At 38.7% G+C, this 23,341-nt stretch overlaps 1 protein-coding gene across 1 annotated transcript in view; it reads left to right on the top strand.

Moving 5' to 3' along the window:
* The first annotated feature begins 1,042 nt into the window (after window positions 1–1,042).
* Window positions 1,043–23,341, top strand: part of TICAM2 (toll like receptor adaptor molecule 2) — a 37,545-nt gene continuing 15,246 nt past the window's right edge. The window contains exon 1 of the mRNA XM_037801159.1: window positions 1,043–1,504. The gene's annotated coding sequence lies outside the window, so the exon portion shown is untranslated. The remainder of the gene's footprint in view (window positions 1,505–23,341) is intronic.

Genomic DNA, 23,341 nt, shown 5'->3' with positions numbered 1-23,341 from the left:
GGAACAGTTCAAATAAATTTGCCCTTGACATTAGTGTCTTTAGGTTCATTCATGTGTAGTACATGAGTAGTGCAAAAGTTTGAAAAGTGCTCATTTGAAGGGCTGCTAGAGGAAGAAGAACAAGTAAATGAGTGTGAAAGAGAAGAATTTTAAAAAGTAGGATGAGTGTAAAGGCAAAATGAGGTTACTTACATCAAAGAAATAGACTATTTGGAGGGGCAACAGTCAACTTTGTCAGTTGCCAAAGAGAGATCCCTAAGGGAAATAAGGGCAACAAAAGCATTAATTGGATTTAGCAGCACAGAGGAAATTTAAGTGGAATTGTTGGGAAGGTGAGATAAAGGGAAACCAACTGTCAGTGGATAATGAAGTGTTGACATTTATTTAATACTTAATACTTATGCTATTAATACTAATGCTTAGCACTGTATTTTTCACTACAAAACGGGTTCACCAAGTAATTACTATTTGCCAGTGCCTATCTCCAATGATCCTTCCTGGTGGCGGGAAAGGAGGAGTAAATAACTTGTCACTAAGACCCGGGTATGGACCTTCAATACAATTTTATTATCCATGGTCTCTGAAGTCCCCACCTTTGACAAGAGAGTAGAAAACTGAGAAAAGGGATCCTTCTCAGGGAGGCTTTTTGTTCGAAGGGGTGATGCGCCTTGCACCCCTAGCCAGGGGTGTGGTTGACAGCAGTTCTCAGTGACAGCCTAAGGGACCATCCTGGGAAACCGGAAAAATGGAAACACGTTGGAAGGGTTTAGTGTTTGTTTGGGTAAGCCTGGCTGCTTCCTTCCCTGCAGAGTTTGGAGGACTATCGAATAGCAAACCGGGCTTTGCTGCCCGCCCGGTGTTGGTAGGCGTCGGGCAGGCGCGGAGGTTGCAGTCCCCTATCCCTGCACCCAGGTCTGTAAGGCGAAGCACAGTGGATTTCCTTTCCCCACTGGGCCTCGAAGTCGGGGCTTCTGAGGGACATTACAAAAAAGAAGCTCTGTAGAGCCCACATTTCCTTCCGTGCACAGTGCCCCATCACGATATCCTTTCTTCCGCCTTCTTGCCCGGCTTCTTCCTTATGCGGAAAGCAGTCCAACCAAGTTAACCTCTGACTGGCACCCGCCAGACCGCCTCCACCCTCATCGCGGCGTCTCAGGCCGAGCCTGCAGTCTCGCTGCGCCCTGACTGGTGGCATCCCCTCGGGAGCAGCGGAGCCTGTCAGGCCGGATGCAGCGAGTCTCCTGGCGAGCGGCGACCTCGGAGGGTTAAGTGTCGGCGCGTCTCCAATGGGTGGGGGACTCGCCAGTCCCCGACTTCCGCGCGTCCTGGCCTGTCGGACAGTCAGCACAAGGGGCTGTGGTTGCTGGGACGGGATTGGCGGCTCAGCACATAGTGGACAACCCCGCCTCCCGACGCCTGGGGGAAGTCACACACCCACTGGGTTCGCTCAGTGGAAGGGAAGAAGAAAAGCCACGGGACTGACCGCGCGCCGCCCGCTTTCCAGGCAAGTACCCTGAGCTTGCGCGGGAGCGGTGGTCGCTATCAGCAGGTGGGCTCAGGGGCGGGGTATCCCCAGGCAACCCGATCCAGGCGACCAGGGTCTGGCGCACCGGAGGTCCCGCGCGGAGGGCGCTGCTGTCTAAGAGGGTCTGGGGCAGGCCCACCTTCATCCTTTTAGTCAGCTGCCATGCTCTGAAGGGAAAATCCAGGCAACTATCTGATTTTTCTTAGGTTTCATTTTGACTAGAAAACCTATTTTGTTAAAGAAACCTCAGAACCGTAAGCAAATAGCCCCGAGTCTTAAGTATCTTAAAAGTGCTCCATGAGCCTCAGCCAGACACGCAGAACCAATGCTGAAGGTTTTGACTTGAATGTCTTGTTTGATTTCTTGTCCAAAAGCTAATTTGGGCTGACACCTGTGAGCTACTTTTAGTATTACATTAGTTAGGACCTCTTCAGATTTTCACAGCAGTAAACCAAAAAAAAAAAAAAAAAAAGTTTAAAAAGCATGGTCTTTACATTTTGACTCTATAAGCAGTATATGGTTTGTAAATGGAGTTGACTTCATTTTATATCTCATTTTAAAAAATCTTGCTTCTAATAGTAAAGAAGAAAATTCTTTATCCCCAAATCTGGAAATAGATGAGCAGGTGTAGAATGACTAGAATGACTTACCTACTTTTGAAGCAAAGAAAATGATGTTACTTATATGTCCCTTTGTATGGAACTTGAAGTATAAACCATGTTAATACTATTGAGTCATTTGCCCTCATGGAATTTTTTATTTATTCATTTAATAAATATCTGCTGATGAATCTTGTCTTTAAATAATCCCCCCTAGATCACATATCCCCTTAAGGTCACACCCTATTTCTTTGCTCCCTTTTAGAGAAATACCTCTTTGAAAGACTTGCCTCTCTAGGCTTATCCATTCCTCTTTCCTCTCATCTCAGGCTTTTTGTCTCCATTACCCCTCAGTTGTTGTCAGTGTCACCAATGACCATCTTGCCAAATCCAGTGTCTGTATCCAGTTCTCATCTTTCCTGACCCCTCAGGACCATTTGACACAGTTAATAACTCCCTGCTCCTTGATATTCTTCCTTCACTTGGTTTCTCACCACATCCTCCTGCATTTCCTTCCACTTCACTTGTCTCTCTTTCTGTGTCCCCTGGCTTTTCTCAGCCACCAGAGGTTAGAGTGCCATATTCTCTCTCTAGCCATACTTTTTCCCTAGGCCATACGCCATGCTTAATTCCATGGCTATAAATGCCATCTGTAAGCTGACTTCCAAATTTTTATCTCTAGTTTTACAATTCTCCTGAATCCCAGATGCATATATCAAACTGCTTATTCAACATCTACACTTGGAAATCTAATAAGCATTTAAAACTTAATTTGTACAAAACAAAATTACTGATACCAAACCCACTCACTCCTCCTTTCTGCTTCTCCCTCTGTTACTTTCCTTATCTCAAAAACATTACCATCATTCAACCAGACTGAAATTCAAGGACTCATCCTTGACTCCTCTTTTTAGCTCGGACATCACATCCAAACATCCTGAAAATTCTGTTGATGCTAACTTAAAAAGATATCTCAGATTTGACTATACCTCCCACCCTATCTTACCCATACCACAGTCCCCTCTCATCAAATGACTGTAACATCTCATGTTTATTCTCTCTGCCCCTTACGCTGCTCCACTATAGTCTTTGTCCAAACAACAGTGATTTTTTTTTTCAAACATAATCATTACTTTCACTTCTCTTCAAACCTCTCTGGTGGCTTTTCGTCAGAATCATAAAAACAAAACTCTTACAAGCCCTCCATGATCTAGCCTCTGACTACCTCTCTGATCTCATCTCCTACCTTCCCTCTCTCTCACCCCACTGCAGCGACACTGCTCTTGCTTCCGTTCTCTTGCCTGTGGCAGGCCTCTGCTGGACCACCACAGGGTGTACTTCCTCACTTCCCTGTTCTCGTCCCTCCTCAGAGGCACCCTGCCTGACCACCCTATCTAAAATAGCACCCTTAACTCCCCCCCACCAGTTCCCTCTCTGTTCCATTAGCTCTGTATTAATATCCTGAGGCTGCACTAACAAATTACCATAGCCTTGGTGGCTTAAAATGACAGAATTTTATTTCTCACAGTGCTGGAGACCCGAAGCCCAAGATCACAGTGTTGGCAGGTTCATGCTTCCTCCGGAGGCTCTAGGGGAGAATCCATTCTTTGCCTTTTCTAGCTTCTGTGGCTGCTCTGGCATTCAAGAGCTTATGACCACAACCTTCCAATCTCTGCTGCTGTCTTCATATAGCCTCCTCTGTGTGTGTGTTCTCTTATCTCCTTCTGTCTTATAAGGACACTTTTGATGGCATTTGGGGCCCATCCAGATAATTCAGGGTAATCTCCTCATCTCAAAATCCTTAATTTATTTACGTCTGCAAAGACTCTTTTTCCAAATAAAGTAACATTTACAAATTCCAGATATTAGGACTGGATATCATTGGTTGGCCATTATTCAACCAACAACAAGCCCTCTTATTTTCCTTACTAGCACATATTGCTTTCTGATATATTAAATATTGTCTGTCTTTCCCACTAGAATGTAAGATTTATAAGGACAGGACTGTGGATTGTTCATTACTGTATCCTCATTGCCTAGATCAGTGCCTGGCATATTTTAGGATCTTGGTAAATATTTGTTGAATCAATAAAATATTTATAATGCTAGATGTTAGAAGTATAACAGCAAAGAAGACAGCACAGACCCTGCCTAATATAAGGGTAGGGGCCAGTAATGAAAGAAATAATTAAATAAAGTTATTTAATTGCAGTTGTGTTAGGTGTCATGGGGGATAAGTAGAGTGCTATAATAATATATACCAGAGTTCAAGTGTGAGGGAAATAGGGACTTACTTCTTCCATTTCACAGATATAGATCTTGAGGATATCCCTGACAAAGCCCAGGCTGGAACTCACATCTCCAGATTTCTGCTTCAGCACTTGTTCTGCCTTGAACCCTCCTATTTGCTGGGCTGTTGAGAAACCACAGAAGCCAGAAACATCAAAGGAAAGAACTGGGGAGTGTAGGGGTTCAGAGTCATGAATACATTATAAATAACATACAAATCTACTCAAACAAACAGCTCATGTGCTTTTCACGGTTGATACTGCTCCTACGATGGGGTAATCAGAAAGTCTCACTATGATAAACTCGTTATGCTGCCTGGAGGAAAACCTGAGTTTTTGCATCTGTGAAGGAGATGTGGTTTTCTGTGGTTTTCCACACTGGACTAACATAAAGCAAAACAAGTTATTTTAGTAAGGTGTTGTGGAATACAAGTAACTTGTGTAGAAACAAGACCATCTGCTTTTAAATTTAATTTATTGCATCACAAAAGGAATTTATGCTTACTGTAGAGAACTTAGGTTGGGAAGAACCCAGATAATTGAAACAAACAAAACAAAAATCCCTTGAGTCCTATTCCCCTCCTTAAGAAAACTGCTGTAGATAATTTGTTATTTGTTTATTCTATAGTAATGTCGATGTTGTACATTCAGTTTTAGAGCCTGCCTTTTTTCACGTAATATTATAAACCCTTTCTAAACTTTCTTATTGTTGGATATGGAGGTTCTGTTACGCTGTCAGAATGAAACACAAGAATGAACATCTTTATGCATAAAGGGATATATGTAATTTGCCTGTTTTCCTTTAGGAGAGTTTATCAGTCAAGTAGGTTAAATTGTGCTCTTGAAATAACCCTGTCATCTCAGTAGCTTAGAATACAACAGATCTATTTCTTGCTCATGCTGAATGTCTACCATGGATAGGTGGGGCCTCTGCTCCGCTTTGCCCTCACTTTGAGACTTTGGATGATGGATGCTCCACCAACTCAAGTGAAACTACTTGTAGCAAAGGGGGAGGGTACATGAAGACTTCTTCAGAAGAGACACATGTCATTTCTACTCATATTATCTCAATGGCCAGAGCAAGTTATACAGCCATGCCTAACTCAAGATGTGGGGGGGTGTGATACTCTGATAAGTTCATGATTAGAGGGGAACCCTCCCTGCTGCACTGGCCCATGTAGAGTGAACGTTAAATGCCACACAGCAGTCTTTCAGTCAGTCAATGTATACTGAGTGCTCACGATGTGCAAGGTACTGTCTGTGGTGCTTTGGGACACGGATCTCCACAATGAGACACTGGCTTGAGGGAAGAAAATAGAACCTCCATTTCTAATTTTTACCTTAAAAAAAAAGAGGAAGAAATTGAGGATGATTAATATTTAATGGATTAGTACGTTAGTACAAGTTTTAAGTAAATATACAAATATCAGAAGTTTTATAAATAGGAATCAAAAAGTGTGATAACAAAAAGTTCAGAGATTGCACCTGGGGATAAAACTGAGTCGCCGTTGAGTTTGGTGAGAGTGGAGAGTAGGGAGTAAGGCCATCATAGATGGCCTCATAGAGAATGTGGAAATTGACTCATGAGTAGTTCTATCTAATACTTTGGCAAGCTTCCCATTTCTTTTCTTTTTGTGCTAAAAAAAGTGTTATTTCCTTATTTTAGTGTTCCTCAAATATGGAGTCAGATATAACTAAAAAACTATCATTATAAAATTTTTATTTAAAGTTGGTGGATCCTGTGATCACCATCATTTGATCATAGATTATTTAGGCCAGAAATGTATAGAAATAAAGGGAGGACCTTTGAATAGATACATTCTATACTAAGATGGGTGTGGTAGTCTCCAGGTCTCCCTGCAGGAAAAGCTGTGCTGCTCCTAAATAGCTTGTTTGTTTTTATCTTTTGTGCCCTGTGAATCTTATAACCAATTTCCTTGCCCTTTTAGTCTTTAGCTCCTAAGAAGCTTATAGAGCCCAATTTGCAGCCCATGTCAGGTGACAATAAAGGACTTCGAGACAAACATATTTGTATGCTAATCTAACCTCTAGCATAATTATTTTTCTGTCCTTATCTTCCTTTCACTGTGTTTCCCTCACTTGTGTATTTTTATTCTTTTTGTAATCTGTTTCAGAGGATTTGTGAATGAGGTAAGATACACATATTTTAAGAAAGCTAAGGAGAAAGGGGAAAAAAGGAGGTAAGTGGTGGTGGGGAGTGGGGAGGGAGAGAAGCACAGTCATGCTGACTCATCAAAATGTATCAGACTGACTTAAATACTCCAGATTACAGGACCTTTGTGTACTGACACGTCACTTCGTGGCTGAGCCCAGCTTTACTGCCATAGTCCTGTTTGGGGTGGGGTGCTGTTAGATACTAACTGCCTTCTCTAGTATACCATGTAGTTTATGGCCCCTTTAAAATGTTGTTGGTTGTTAGAACCATTTAATTTTAAAAATGTACAACCATCTTTTTCTTGAATCTCATTTTGATAACATATACAGTTTGCCCTTAAATTGTATGTTTTATAAAATCTCTTCCTGATTTGAAGAAAATTTGCCCTCTTTCTCTCTCTTTCTTTCTCTTTTTAATTTTTCTCTCTCTTTTTAACTTTTTGTTTTGAAATTACTTCAAATTTACAGGAAACTTGCAAAAATTAAAAAAAAAAAAAAAGCAATGCCTAGAACTCCAACATACCCCGCTACCCAGATTTCCACCCAGTTCTCATTTTTAAATATAGAAAATGAAAGAAAAATATCATCCAGTTTACGGAAAGGACTATGCAGTAAATTGGGGTTTCTTGGCAATTCGTTAACAAAGCAATAGTCCTCTATTTGGAGACTTTTTGAATGATACCAGTTACAGTGTAAATGGGAAGAAGAAAAACTAAGGAGCTGGTTCAAAGAATATTCTACAGTTTTTAAAACTGTACAGTGACTAAAACTATTATCAGAATTGTCAAAATTTTATAGCAAGATTCAGTTCTCTTTTTTAAAATATGTGTGAATGGAAGTGAAAAACAGTATTTTCATCTTCATGAAAAGCTGTTTGGGGAATAAAAGCTGTTTAATTTAGAAGGCTAATTTCTCTTTTTATTCCCTAGGAACTGGTTCTGTTATGTTATCAGTAGCATATGTACTACTTCCCCCTCCTTAAAAAGAAAGAAAAAAAAATTCTTATCACCTCAGAATTGGGATTTAAGATGCTCAATTAAATATGTACAATATAAGTTTAAGTAAAATAAAATAAGTAAAATAAATAGTGGATTTGAAATATGTAACAAAGGGAAGATAAAGAGTAGGAGAGTTAAGTTAATATTAAATACCTACCATAAGGTTATGTATGTTGGCCAAAGGCAGAGCATTCATTAACCCTATCTTCATGGCAATCAGGTAGAGACATGGGGACCGCAAGATAAAAAAGCAAGTGCCAGGTGAGGTTCCGTTTGTGTATTTGTGTTTTTCTACCTGATAGAAGCACTTTCCCCCTCATTCTTTTTTGTTTTGTTTTGTCCTGTTTTTGCTTTCTTTTTTTTTTTTCCTTAGTAATTAAACATTTACTATGTTCAAGGACCTGTTGTAGGTACTGAGAAGTATAGAGAAGACAGATTAGAAAGAAGTATAGTAGCAAGAAGTATACTAAAAAGGTAGCAATTAGTTATGAGCAGATGATAGATGTATAAGAATGTATATATGTGTATACCTATATATATATCCTTTTCTATAATGATTATGGAATCATTAAAAATGTATATTTTAAGCAAATAAAAATAATTATTTTACAAAGCTGAGATCATTTTATATTTGCTGTTGTATCATCTACTATTTCAGTTATTATGGAGTATTTTATCATGTCATTAAAATTACTCATTATATTTGATGATTTCATAGGATTCAATCATATCAATCACATGACTATGATTCATATGTTGTTATTCCCCAGTTTGGGGGCATTTCCATTGTCCATCAACTAGAATTTTGGCTAGTATATGATACTACGTACAAGTTCTCTAATAATAAGAAAAGATTGTCATCTAACACATACTTCAAAACTGCAATAGAATTTTTCCATAGATCCTGTAGTAGGAGAATCCTGAGCAAGTTTGAAAAATTAAAAAAAGATCCATGAAGACCCATGTTGAGAGGAAAGCAGGGGAGCAAAGAGGAGAAGGGCATGAGATGAGATTGGAGCTGAAGGAGACAGATCATGAAAGGAATTATTTGTCATAATTAAGAAATTTTGATTCTAAGTATAACAGGAAGCCAATGAAGAGTTGTAAAAGGGAGTAACTTGATCAGATGTATGTATTAAAATCATTCTGGCTGCTGAGTGGAGAATAGATTACACTGACTAAGAATGGAAATAGGAGACTAGTTAGGAGGCAGTGTGGTAGAACAGGTGAAAGATGTCAATTTAGGGTGGAAATGTGGTAGAAAGGAAAAGTGGAACAATTCGAGATGTGTTTTGGAGGTTGAAATAGACCAGATTTGGTGATAGCTGAGAAGTGACGGTAGAAGAGGGAGAGGAAGTGTCAGTGATGTCTCAGGTTTCTGGTTGTAGTAACTTGGCCAATTTATTGAGCTGGAGAAGTCTGGGGAAATGAGGTGGAAGCCTTCTGAAGCTACAGGTCAGCAAAGCAGACAAGAGTGCTGTGAGATATTTTGGGCATATGAGGGCATAACTCAGCCTGGAGATAAAAGGAAATGCTTTTTGACAAATATGATCCTTGAGCTGTGTTTTAAACATAAAAGGAGCTATTGATTTAGACAGCTGGGGTAGAGAGGAGTATATTCCAAGCAGGTAGAACACAGAGGTAAGAAATATCTTGACAGTTGCACATATTTGGATATCAAAGCTCTGAAGAGCATACATGGGGATCTGGTAGAGGCAGATGTTGTAAAAGAAGGGACTAGATCACAGGAGGCCTGGAATGTTATTCTAATAAGATTGAATTTTTTCTTGAAGGAATAGGGTAAAATCAAGGCGATCTTTAAGCAAAATAATGACAGGATCAGTTTTCCATTGCAAAAAGATCTCTCTGGAGATAGTGCAGAGGGAAGGATTCTGGGAGGCAATGAATTCTCCCAAATTCTTACGGGATTTATAGTAATCTAAGAAGGAAAGAAGAGATGAAGAATTAAGAGAAAGGCAGGGGCATGGAGAGAATGGGAAAGATATGAGAAGAGTTTAGGAAACAATAATTACTAGGACTTAATGCTTAGTTGGGTGGAAGTGTGAGGGGATTGGTTTGAATGAGGGGGGAAAATGTAAGAATGATTTACTGATTTCTTTCTTGGTAGGTGAATAGTATGTTACTATTATTCTAAGATCTGGAAGATCTGAGGCTGAGCAGATTGAGGAGGAAAGATTAATTGACTGACAGATTAACTGATCCAGCCATCCAGCCATCCTACAAGCTCTTATTGAGTACCTGTTATAAACCAGATACTTTGGCTTGACCCGGTAAGAAAGCCCAATATGGTGTTTGCCACTTGTGTTTGTTCTTGTGGCCCAGCCTCCATTAGAAAGCATGTCAGAGTAGTGCAGAGAGCCAGGGGTGCTGGAAGCAAAAATCTGAAGAGGGAAATTCCTTTTGGAAACAAGAGCAAAACTGAATCAGGGCTGCATCCATCATTTCAGATACTTCCTATTTTTTAATTTTTAATAGTAGCCATTCCAGTGGTTGTGAAATGGTATCTCCCTGTCATTTGGATTTGCATTTCCATAATGGCTAATTATGTTAAGCATTTTTTCATGTGCCTTTTGGCCACTAATATACAGTTAGTATTACTTTCTTAGAGAAATTATAAATTCAAGTTTTTAGCTCATTTTTAAATTGGGTTGTTTGTCTATTTGGTGTTGAGTTGTAGAATTTCTTTATAAATTTTGGCTATTAAACCCTTATCAGATGTGTGGTTTCCAAACATTTTCTCCCATTGTGTAGGTCATTGTTTTAATTTTATGATAAAGTCCTTTGAGGCACAAAAGTTCTTAATTTTGATGAGGTTCCATTTATCTATTTTTTCTTTTGTTGCTTGTGCTTTGGGTGTAAAGTCTAACACATTGCCTAACACAAGATCATGAAGATGCTTCCTTCATTACCTTTTCTTCTTGGTGTTTTATAATTCTGTCTCTTATATTTAGGCCGTTGATCCATTATGAGTTGATTTTTCTATGTGGTGAGAGGTAGGGACTCACCTTCATTCTTTTGCATATGGAGATCCAATTTTCCCAGCACCAGTTGTAGAAGAGACTGTTCTTTCCCAATTAAATGATCTTTGCCCCCTTGTCAAAATCGGTTGGCCATAAGTTATTTCTGAACTCTCAATTCTATTCCTGTGGTCTACATGTCTGTCCATCTGCCAGTACCATTCTGTTTTGATTACTGTGGCCTTGTAATAAGTTTTAAGATTGGGAAGTGTAAGTTCTTTCAACTTTGCTCTTTTCAAGATGGCCTTGGGTATTTGGGGCCCCCTACCCTTCTGTGTAAATTAGATGATAGTTTTCTCCACTTCTGAAAAGAAGGTTGTTGGAATTTTGATTGGCAGCATGTTGAATCTGTATATTGCTTTGGGTATTATTAACATCTTAACAATATTTAGTCTCTTAACCCATGAACACAGAATGTCCTTCCATTTATTTAGGTCTTCTTTGATTCTTTTAGCAATGTTTCCTAATTTTCTGTATACAAGTCCTTTATATCCATGGTTAGGTTTATTCCTAGATATTTGATTCTTGTAGTTGCTATTGTAAATGGGATTTTTTTCTGTTTTCTTCTGATTTTCATTACTTGTGTCTAGAACACTACTGGTTTTGGGGTATTGACTTTGTACTCCACCATTTAGCTGAATTCAGTTATTAGCTCTAGGGGCTTTGTAGTGGATTTTTCAGGATTTTCTGTATATAGGATCATGTCATCTGCAAATAGGGAAAGTTTTACTTCCTCCTTTCCAATTTGGATGCCTTTTATTTCTGTCTCTTGCCTAATTGCTCTTGCTAGAAATTCCAGTACAGTATTAAATGACAGCAGTGACAGTGAATATCTTTGTCTTGATCCTGATCTTAGGAAGAAAACTTTCAGTCACCATTGAGTATAATGTTAGCTGTGGGTTTTCATATATGCCCTTTTTTCATGTTAAGGATGTTTCCGTCTATTCCTAGTTTTCTGTTTTATCAAGACGAGGTGCTGGCTTTTGTCAAATGCCTTTTCTGTGTTGATTGAGATGATCATGTGTTTTTCTCCCCATTCATTAAGGTGGTGTTTAACATTAATTGCTTTTCTTATGTTGAACCCTTGCTTACCTATGATAGAACCCATTTGATCACAGTGTATAATTCTTTTAATGTGCTATTCAATTCAGTTTGCCAATATTTTGTTAAGGATTTTTGTATCTATATTCATAGGGATATTGGTCTGTAATTTTCTTGTGGTGTTAATGCTTCTTGGAATGTTTGCTAAAATTCACCAGTGAAGCTATCAGGTCTTGTACTTTTCTTTGTTGGGAGGTTTTTGATGACTGATTCAATCTCTTGTTATTGGTCTCTTGAGATCTCCTATTTCTTCTGGATTCAGTGTAGGTAAGTTGTGTGTTTTCAGGAATTTGTCCATATCATCTAGGTCATCTAATTTGTTGGCATACGCTTATTCACGTTATCCTTTTATTATCCTGTTTTTATTTCTGTGAGGTTGGTAGTAAAGTCTTCCTTTCCTTTCTCTTTTACTTGTGTCCTCTCTTTTTTCCTTGTCAGTGTAGCTAAAGGTTTGTCAAGTTTATTGATATTTTCAAAGAACCAACTTCTGGTTTTGTTGATTCTCTCAATTGTTTTTTGTTCTCAATTTAATTTACCTCTGCTCTGATCTTTGTTGTTTCTTTCCTTCTGCTTACTTGGGATTTAGTTAGCTCTTCTTTTTCTATATCCTCCAGTTTTAAGGTTATGTCTTTGATTTGAGATCTTTGTTCTGTTTTAATGTAAGCATTTAGAGCTATAAATTTTTCTCTTGTGCTGCCTCTGCTACATCCCATAAGTTTTGGTGTGTTGTGTTTTCATTTTCATTTATCTCAAGATATTTTTTAATTTCCATTGTGATTTCTTCTTTGACTCATTAGTTGTTTAAGAGTACATTATTTAACTTCCACATATTCATGAATTTTCCAGTTGTCACTCTGTTATTTATTTCTAGCTTCATTCCTTTGTGGACAGAGAAGATACATTGTTTGATTTCAATATTTTTCAACTTATTGAGACTTGTTTTGTGATGTAAAGTATGGTCTATCCTGGAGAATGATTCATGTGCACTAGAGAAGAATGTGCATTCTGCTGCTATTGGATGGAGTATTCTATAGATATCTGCTAGATCTTGTTGGTTTATAGTACTGTTCAGGTCTTCTATTTCCTTATTGATCTTCTGTCTAAATGTTCTATCCATTATTGAAGGTAGTGTAGTGAAGTCTCCTACTATTATTGTTAGAACCATCTATTTCTCTCTTTAAGTCTGTCAATATATGCTTCATATATTTTGTGGCTCTGCCATTAGGTGCCTATGTATTTATAATTGTTATATCTTATTGTTCAATTGACCCCTTTATCAGAATATAGTGACCTTCTTTGTCCCTCATAACAGTTTTTTACTGTAAGTCTATTTTATCTGATATTAATATAGCTACCTAAGATCTCTTTGGGTTACATTTGCATGATATGTTTTTTTTTCCATCCTTTCGCTTTCAACCTACTTGTGTCTTTGAATTTAAGGTGAGTCTCTTGTAAATAACATATAGTTATGCTATTTATTTTTTTAATCCATTCTGCCAATCTCTGCCTTTTGACTGGAGAGTTTTATCCATTTACATTTAAAGTAACTACTGACAATGAAGGGCTTTCTTCTGCCATTTTGCTATTTGGTCTTTATAAATCTTATGCCTTTTTGTCCCTCAACTCTTCTGTTAATGCCTACTTCCTAAATAAAAACTATTTCAATTTTTGTATTTTACTATTTTGAGTCCCTTCTCATTTCTTTCTGTATATGTTTTTTCATATATTTTCCATGGTTACTTTGGTTCTAAAATTTAACATCCTAAGTCTATAACAATCACATTTGATTTGATACCAATTTGACTTCAATAGCATACACATATACTGTTCCTATATGCCTCTACCCCTCCACCTTTTTTTGTTGTGCTTGTTACAGATTATATCTTTAACATCATATGTCTAAAGCTATGAATTTGTGGTTACTTTTTATTAATTTGTATTTTAGAATCTGTGAGAAATAAAAAGTGGAGTTGCATACCAAAAAAATACAGTGCGTAGTATTGTCATTTATAATCACCCATATGATTACGTTTATTGGAGATCCTTATTTCTGTATGCTGCTTTGATCCACTGTCTACTCTCCTTCCCATTTAGCCTGAAGAACTTCATTTAGCCTTACCTGTAGGGCAGGTTTAGTGGTGATGAACTCCCTCGGCTTTTGTTATTTGATAATGTCTTTTTTTTTTTTGGCTTTAAAATGTTTTTTAGATGTAATTTTATTGAGATGTATTCACACACCATACAATCCATCCAAATTATACAATCAAAGGTTCACAGTATCATCACATATTTGTGTATTCATCACCATGATCATTTTTGGAACATTTGCATTACTCCAGAAAAAGAAATGAAAAGTAAAAAGAAAACCCCAAACATCCCATACCCCTTACCTTGCCTTCTTATTGACCACTAGCATTGCTCTCTACCCAATTTTAAGACTTACAATAGACATAGGTTAACTAAGACAGTGTAGAATTATCAGCGATATATATATATAAATCAATGGTTGGTAATGTCTTAATTGCTCTGCCATTTTGAAAGACAGGCTCATCAGATACAGAATTTTTGGTTGGCAATTGTTTTCTTTCAGCACTTTAAATACTTTGTCCCACTGATTTCTTGCCTCCATAGTTTCTGATGAGAAATTAGCACTTAATCTTATCAGGACTCCCTGTATATAACACATTGCTTTTCTCTTGCAGCTTTCAGAACTCTCTTCTTTCTCTTGGCATTCAGCAGTTTGACTACTATGTGTCTGGGCATAGTTCTCTTTGAGATTGGCCTGTTTGGTGTTCATTGAGCTTCTTGAATATTCATATTCATGTCTTTCATTAAATTTGGGAAGTTTTCTTCCATTATTTCTTTGAATATTCATTCTGCCCCTTTACCTCTTTCTTCTCCTTTGGGAGTCCCATAATACATATATTGGTATTCTTGATGGTGAACCATATCTCTCTTGGGCTCTGTTCCCTTTTTAAAATTCTTTCTTCTTTCTGTTCCTCACCCTGAATCATTTCAATTGTCTTTTATTTTAGGTCCTGAATTCTTTCTTCTGCCAGTTCCAGTCTGCTATTGAAACTCTCTACGGAATTTTTCATTTCAATTTTTGTGGTCTTTGATGCTGGTATTTATGTTTGGTTCTTTTCAAAATTTCTGTCTCTACTGAAATTCTCATATTGTTCATTCATTGTTTTACTGATATATTTTAGTTCTTTCTCTGTGTTTTCCTTCATCTCCTTGAGCATACTGAGGATCATTTTTTTAAAGTTTTTGTCCAGTATGTCCAAAGTCTGGTGGTATTCTTCACTGATTGCTTCTGGATTTTTGTCTTCTACCTTTGGATGGACCATTACTTCCTGCTTCTTTGTTTGTCTTGTAATATTTTTCTGCCACTGTACATTTTAGTATTTTAAAATGTTAACTCTGGGATTTAGTCCCTGAGTTGTCTGTTCCTTAAATTGTATCCAGCTAGAGAGATGACAGAGATTTCCTGTCAGGAGCTAATAAAAACAAAAAAATCAATGCAAAATAAATAAATAATTAAATAAAAAACACCTTTCACAGCCTTTGTAAATTGGCTCTGTGTTGGCTGGTGCTCTCTTTCAGAGTTTAGTCCTCCTATCAAGAAGATCAGCCCAAGTAAATACAAAGTGCAGAGTCCTCTCCAGTATTTCTGAGACTGCCTCTTGTTCAGGGCTCATGCCTACTTCTGGCCTTAGGAATTCCCCCATTTATAGGAATTCAAATGCCCCCTCTTCTCTCTATGAAATAGGCTGTCTCCCTCTCTGGGGTACTCTGTTGTGTAACTTAAAGCAGTAATCCTTTCTCCCAGGCCACTTTGCCTTAATTGTTTCTTGTACTGCTCTTTAGCTGTCCACAAACTACTTCTGCCTGCAGGGCAAGTCCTGGGAGGGCAAACCCAATAGACTGGTTACTCTGCTACCTCCAGAACAGGGCCAGGGACCTGCAGTAGGAGTGAAGACTGGTTCTACATCATGCTGGGGAGAGGGAAGAGGGCCAGCATGGGTGCCATTGGCGAGAAGAATTTTTAAAGCTCCATTTTTTTTGTTTCAGCCCTTGCCCAGTTACTTCAACCCTTCCTTTAACTGTATTCCAGAGTTTTGAGGAACTGGCTCTGCCAGTTTTTGCTTGTTGTTCAAAGATTTTGTGGGGGAACAGTACCCGGGACATCTTACGCTGCTCTCTTGGTCATCCAGAAGCCAAAAACTTGGGTTTTAACATCCATCATATTTCTTTGCATCAAGTCCAGCACTATCACTTGTACTAATTTAATCAGTCATTATGTGTCAACACTGTTTGCCAGAGAAGAAGATGTTGGCACACAGTAGAAGTAAAAAGTCCCGTCAAGTTGCCTTCAGAGTGAGGAAAGCTCAGTAAATTAGACAAGTTTGTGCTTATTGGCTGAGAGCCAGTGGTAGAGCTGAGTCTCCTGATTGATCCACTAGAGAAAAAATGTATAACAATTCTGACATTTGTTATTGTCACAGATTTAAACACACACATATATACATATGTATGTATGTGTGTATATTCATATATGTATATGTATTTATGAATATATATATTACAAGAACATCTAAGACAAACTGCTCTCATGAGTTGATATTGCATAGGACAGCACAAAACTAGATATTTGTGTATGAATATATATGTATACATACACACACCCTTTAAGCAAACATATGTAAATATATTCAGTGTTTTTTTATTAAAGAAGTTGTAGGTTTACAGAAAAATCATGCATGAAATACAGAATTCCCATAAAACACCACATTATTCACACCTTGCATTAATGTGGTACATGTTACGGTTCATGAAAGAACATTTTTATAATTGCACTATTAACTATAGTCCATAATTTTTTTAACACGGAATTGGGATTATACTATAAATATTGTTATGTATTTTAATTTTAGCAGGTTTTTAAAAAAAGGATAAGCAGATCACTTCAATCGGAGGGAACACATTTCAGGCATGTGTGAAGTTACAGAGCTGTAAAACGGCTGGGAGTCATGGTGGAAGAGAAGAGGGTCAAACATCATAGTGACATAAAAAAATAACTTGTAAAATATATTAATAATTATATTACATAGAAAGCTACACAGAACAAAGTATGTTGTTGAATAAATAAAAAAGAAAACTTCCATGTAATCATTATTCCGGTCAACAGTCATTTTTCCTAGCACTATATATTATAAAGACTATCCTTCTCCCACTACTCTGACTGCTGCCCTTGTTGTGAATCAAGTGAGCATATTTGGGTGTGTCTGTTTGGGGACTGTCTGTCCCATTCCAATAGCAATTTGTCTAACATTGTGCCAATAATACACTGTCTTTGTTATTGTAGCTTTATACTAAGGAAAGATACCTGATTGAGCAAGTCCTCCCATAGTCTTCTTTATGAGTGTATTGACTACACTGACTCTTTATATTTCCATAGATATATTGGAACTGAACCTGTAAAATTCAACAACAAAAAAGGATTGTTGAGATTTTGGTTGGATTGCATTGAATCAGAAAGAATTGACTTTTTTGCCATTTTTTGAATCTTTCAACCCATAAACATGGGTTTGTTTAGTTGGGATTTTTAAACATTTCCAGCACAGAGAAGTCAAAGAAAAGTCCACATGTTCTTTATCTGGGTGACACAGGTCTGTTTCATTGTGTCCTGGCAGTCTGGCAAAGCTTGGCCCTCCAATGTAGTATGGGGGTCGGCAAACTTTTTCTGTAAAGGGCCAGATGGTAAATATTTTATACTTTCTGGGCCATGTGTTTTCTATTGCAACTTCTCAACTCTGCCTCTGTAGTGTGAATTTAGCCCTAAACAATACATAAACAAAGGAGTCTGGCTGTCTTCCAATAAAACTTTATTTACAAAAACAGGTAGTGGGCCATGTTTTGCTGCTGACCTCTGCTAAAGTTTCTTATCCTGAATTTGATGTTATATTAATTAGTGTTTAGTTGCAGCAAATAATCTATTCTAGCTAGTTTAAGCAAAAAGGTATATACTACAGGGTATTGAAAGCCTTCCAGTATCATTGGAAAAGTAGAAGACCTAGACTCCAGGTTGAGTTTCCAGAAACACCTCTCAAAGCCACATAGCTAACGGGTACATTGGAGGTGGGGCTCTTGGCACACCCAGGAATCTTCCTGCCACATCAAGGAAGCTGGCTGTCCCTGAACCATGCCAACTCTGCTAGGGTTTTAACCAGCAAAATAGGTGCTTCATGCTCTGCTTCCCTTTATATTTAACTCAGACATGTAAGTATATCTGATTGGTGGAAGTTAAATTGCATCTGGAATCCTAGCTTCAAGAGAAACTGGGAAATACTCTTTTTAGTTTTCCAACCTCTTGCAGTATAGGAAGGTACACTAAAAAGAGGTTGGAATATATGTTGAGTGAACCAATCTGCAGTATCCATTACAGAACACCCCTCTGGCTACTTAACATTTTCAAACCCCTGCTTTCCATGCTTAAATTTCCAGACAACAACAATAGCAACAGTATGCTCTTTCCCAGTATAACGCAACTATCCCTCATACAAACAAAAGTGCACTCACCATCTCCCTAACAGGTGAAACCCAAAGTCCCATAGGTCACTGTTCTGCAGTATTTGTCACAAACATTACCTGGAGACCTAGCACACTCAAGAGTTAAGTGGCCTCTCCCCTGTCATAGGGAAAGGGGGAGGGGGAGAGAGACAAAGACTGCCAACTGACCAACAGGATAACAGCCCAACTCTCAGAAACTCCTACCCGTATTTCCCATCTTCTTTCTTTCTACTAGTGAATTCCCTTCTGTTTCTAAACATTCTGAGCATCTCTTCTTTTAGTGAAATCTTCTTCTGGGACCCTATATTCATTTGTAGCTATTGGCCTCTGTTTTCCTTTTTCTCCCCCAATCCCCTACCCGGTCCTCATTTCCTGCTGACTCTTCAGCACACTACCTACTGGTTTTGGTGGCCCCCACCATTCCTCTGAAACTGCTCCAATGACTCTCCAGGTGCCAAATACAGTGGGCACTGACCCCTAGTCAGCCCTGGATGCTGACCACTGCTTGAAGCACTCTTCTTCCTTAGCTTCCCAGTACCATTCTGGGTCTGATTTTCCTGCTGCTCCTCTGCCACTCCTTCCTCTCCTTAATGGGTCCTGCTCCCTCCAGATACCCCTCTGGCACTGGTTCTCTCTTCAGCTTTCTCTGCCCAGTCTCCTGGGTGGTCCTATGATTTAAGCTGTGCCAAATTTTTAGCCCCCATCTAAGATGTTTTCTTAAACCCCAGACTACATGTCCATGTGCCAAAGACACAAGCTCCATATGTCCAAAACTGGATTAACTGGTCACCGCCATCTCCTTCTTACCCTCCTTATGTTGCTTCTCTTGGTGAGTGACACCACCATCCGCCAAGGCACGGGCTTGGGAAGCATCTCTGACTCTTCCCTCTTTGTCACCACCTCCACCCCCTCCACCCCCTACCCCTGTTGTCCCCTACATATATCCCTGTCTCCACTATCAGTTCCTTCTTTCAGGGCTCTGTTTTCTCGCCTACATGACTGCAACAGCCTCCCAACTTAGTGTTCTCTCAGTGTAGGGCCTTGCTGTCCTTTAACCTAGTCTCCTTAATAACTGCCAGTTTAGCTTGTCTAAAACAAGTCAGATCATGTCATTCCCCACTTAGCACCTGCCAGGGTCTCTCTATTTTTGCCTACACAATCAAACCCAAAGTCCTGAGCATAATATATTAGGCCTCTTAAGCTTTCTTAATTCTGTTTGCCTCTCCATCCTTATCCTCACCACTATCCCTCTCCCCTCCCACATGCATGGACTTGAGCCATATACATGTTCAGTGAAAAATGATCCTAACATATCCTACCCTCTGGTACCTTTGTATCTTTGCAAACTTTGTGCCCACTGCCTGGAGAATGTCTGCCTCTCTCAGCCTTGCTAGTGCAAAGTATTCCCTGCTGCAGGTGCCCCTCCCGAGGGCTTTCATGGTGCCTGTTCTGCCTAAAGCACCAGTGCAATGAGTCATAACTGTCTTTTTACATATGCTGGCTTCACATCCCTATAACCTAGAAAGTCATGGGGCAGAGTAATTTTTCAACAAAACTTATTTATTAATGAGAACAAAATCTGTGTATGTATTAAACAATTAACGATTGAAAAAACTAATTGATTTTACCTGTGTTTGCCACAAGATGGTGCTGTTCAAATATGAAAGAAAATATAAAGGCTCTCCAAGGCTGAAGAGTTATGAGGGCTAGATGCCATGATTTTAAATTTGCATTTCAAAGGCAATGAATAAAATATGCAAGTTTTTTTCTGTGGTAAACACATGGACAGGCTAAAAATGGTATATGTATATGTGTTCTATTACCAAATTTTTACTGATAATTATTTTACTTACCGCTTGGGAGCCTTTCTTCCCTGGTGGTCAACATGTTTTAAAAATGCAACTGTTTCATCTTTAAAAAATGCAACCAATTTCTCTTAATTCTAGCACAACAAACTTTTAAGGAGCATCTAGGTGAGGAAAATAAACTTACTGTTAAAGAGAAATTCACATTGATGTTTCATTTTTGGTATGAACAGGGATGAGAGAGCTGGTGGCTGTAATCATACCAGAGGAACCTCTTGGGAAATTTCTGCAGGCAGAGAGGCGGGTCTGGGATGGGACCGACTGTGTGTGCTCTCTTGCGCTTTCCTGTCATCACAGAGGTCTTCTGTTGGGGTAAAGACCAGCAGGGACTAATCAGTGTTGTGTCTGAGAAAGAATAATAGGCTGTCGGCACGCTGTCACCCCACTGGCTCCAGTCCTTAGGTCTTGCTTCCTTTACCGAGAAAAGTGAAGCAGTCAGAAGAGAACTTCTGCAGGCGCCCACTGACACATCCTGCGATCTACTCGTATCCATACCGATTTAGTTTTGCCTTCTTTCTTATGTTCCTTTATCTATACAAATATACATCTCTTGGCTGGTCCTCTCCCCCACACCCCAGATTCTATACTCAATACCTACTCAACATCTATCTGCAAATCCTGTGAATTCTACCTTCAAAATACATCCCAAATCCACTTTCCACTGCTGTCTCCCTAGACCAAGCAACCATCATTTTCCCACAGGGTTTTTGCAACAGCCTCCTATCTAGTGTTCCTGCTTCTACCCTTGTCCCTCTTCAGTCTATTCTGAACACAACAGCCAGCGTGATCCTATGAAAACTCCAGTCAGATTATCTCACCCCTCTGCTCAAAACTCTCCCATGGCTGCTCTTCTCCCCTGTCTCCCACTCTACCTGTTGTTCACTCCAGCTCCAGTGTGACCCACACCTGGCATTGTTCCTCAGACACACCAGACATTCTCCAGGGCCTGTGAATGTGTTATTCTCTGCCCAGAATTCTCTTCCTTCTGATATCTGCAAGGCTTCCTTCCTCCCTTCCTTGATGTCTTTATTCAAATGTCAACCCTTATTGAGGCCTTCTCTGAGAACCTAATTTAAAAACACACAAACAAAACTTCTCTCCTATGGCCCTTAAGTCCTTATTACCATTTTCTGCTCTATTTTTTTTCACATAACACCACCTTTTCATATAGTATATAAGTGTGTGTGTGCATACTATATAAGATACTAGATAATATATGATTTTCTTTTTTTATTGTCTATCACTCTCTACCAGAATTTAGGACAAAGATAATTTTCTGGTTTGTTTACTGCTGAACTTCAGCTTCTAGAACATCAAAGGTGATCAAAAAATATGTGTTGAATGAGTGAATTCAGATGGTGCCTTTTTTAGTACTGCTTATCAAGCTAGATGTTTTTCTTTCATTCTTAAGAAAAATAGGCACCTATGCAAGGACCTTGCTTGCATTTTTTAGATCCCAACTCAATCTGAATTTTAGAATTCAGGAGAACCACAACAGAACGTAGATCTAAAAGTAATGTGGATTTTTAAAAATAAAGTACAAATTATTTCTCAAGAATGTCACATTAAAAAAATATAAATGCTGCAAGTGAGAGAAGTGATACAGCTGCTTCCTAAGCATGTCTAAAAGAATGCTTTCTTCCTCTGTAGATTAGTTTGCATTCTCGGGATTTTGGATTGGATTTCAGAATGATACATGTAATCATATAGTATTTACTGTTTTTTGTGTGTGTCTGGATTCTTTCACACAACATAATTATTTCAATATTCATCTGTTATTGTATCTAGCAATATTTTGTTCCTTTTTATTGCTAAGTAGTATTCCACAGTATATACAATTTTTTTTCTCTATTCACCTATTGATGGACATCTTTTTTATTCTTTGTTTCTCTAAACTGGAAATTATATCTAAAGACTTGAGTAGAGTCAATTTGAACATTTTTGGCAAGAATACTTCATATATTATGCTGTATACATTGTATCAGGAGGCACATGATGTCTGGTTGTATCAGTGATACTAAGATTGATCACTGAGTTAAGGTGAGTCTATTACATCTATGAATTTTTTTGTTACATTCATTGGACTTTCTATTTCAGAGGCATCAGTTTTCCATAAATAGGTTGTTTTTTGATGTCCTTTGCTGTATCTTTTTTCAAATTTCTTTATTTTCTTTGTCTTTTTTTTTTTCCTTTGCATATTCTGATTTTTCTTAAACTTTTCTACAATGCTTAACTGATTTGGTTTTGGATCAAGTTTATTCCATTCTTTGCTGTTTTATTTTTTACTAATGGTGGTATTTGGTTACTCAATTTGTCTGCAATCTCCCTTTTCATCTAATTCTATTATCTTATGTCATCTTTGATATTTTTATATTTGTGTCTCATCGGTTACATATTCTCTTTACTGTCATCTAGAGCAGTGTTACTCAAAGTGCTTGTCCATGATTATGTAAGAAGCATGCACCAAAATGTAAACCATTCTGCTTCCTTCATTGAGAATGTCTGCTTACAAAAAAAAATGCAGCTGAACTAAACAGTATGCTTAGTGATGTAGTCAGTTTACATCCTGGCATAATTTCCTTACTGTGGCGAACTGAGTCTTCCATGTTGCCTGAGGCATATCTGGGGTGGTGGCTTAGAATGCTGAGCCTCAGGCCTGCATAGAATGCCATGCAGGTCCGCCCTGTAAAGATGTGTGTCTTGTGACTTCCATTGTCTTAAACCTAGATTGTATTCACCTGATGTAAACCTAGATTGTATACACCTGATGTAAACATAGGTATCTGGTGGGCTCTCCCCCACCTGAGCACCTTTAGCATATACACCTGATCTTCTGAAATAAATAGCTAGAGCAAGGCTGCATTGTTGTCCACTGTCCGGCGCTGCCCCGCTCGGTCCCCGGTTCCCGGCCGGCGAGGGGAAACAGGGAAGGAGAGAGAGAGATGCAGACTGCGCGAACTAACCTGGTCATGAATCACGACTCGAACCACACGGCAGTTGTGAAAGCAAGCCCTTTACTACAGCTAGATGAACATTCTGTGTTACTGGTTCCCACACGGGGCACGGCGCCTCGTGGGAGAGCAGCCTCGATGTGGCCGTCAGGCACGGCTCCTTGTGGGCTGTCTCACCCTACCCCGTCCGGGTAAGACCTTTTATACACAATTAACAACCAATAAGCT

The sequence above is a fragment of the Choloepus didactylus genome, chromosome 13 (assembly GCF_015220235.1).
Source record: "Choloepus didactylus isolate mChoDid1 chromosome 13, mChoDid1.pri, whole genome shotgun sequence".
Lineage (NCBI taxonomy): Eukaryota > Metazoa > Chordata > Mammalia > Pilosa > Megalonychidae > Choloepus > Choloepus didactylus.
This window is presented reverse-complemented; position numbering and strand designations above follow the sequence as displayed.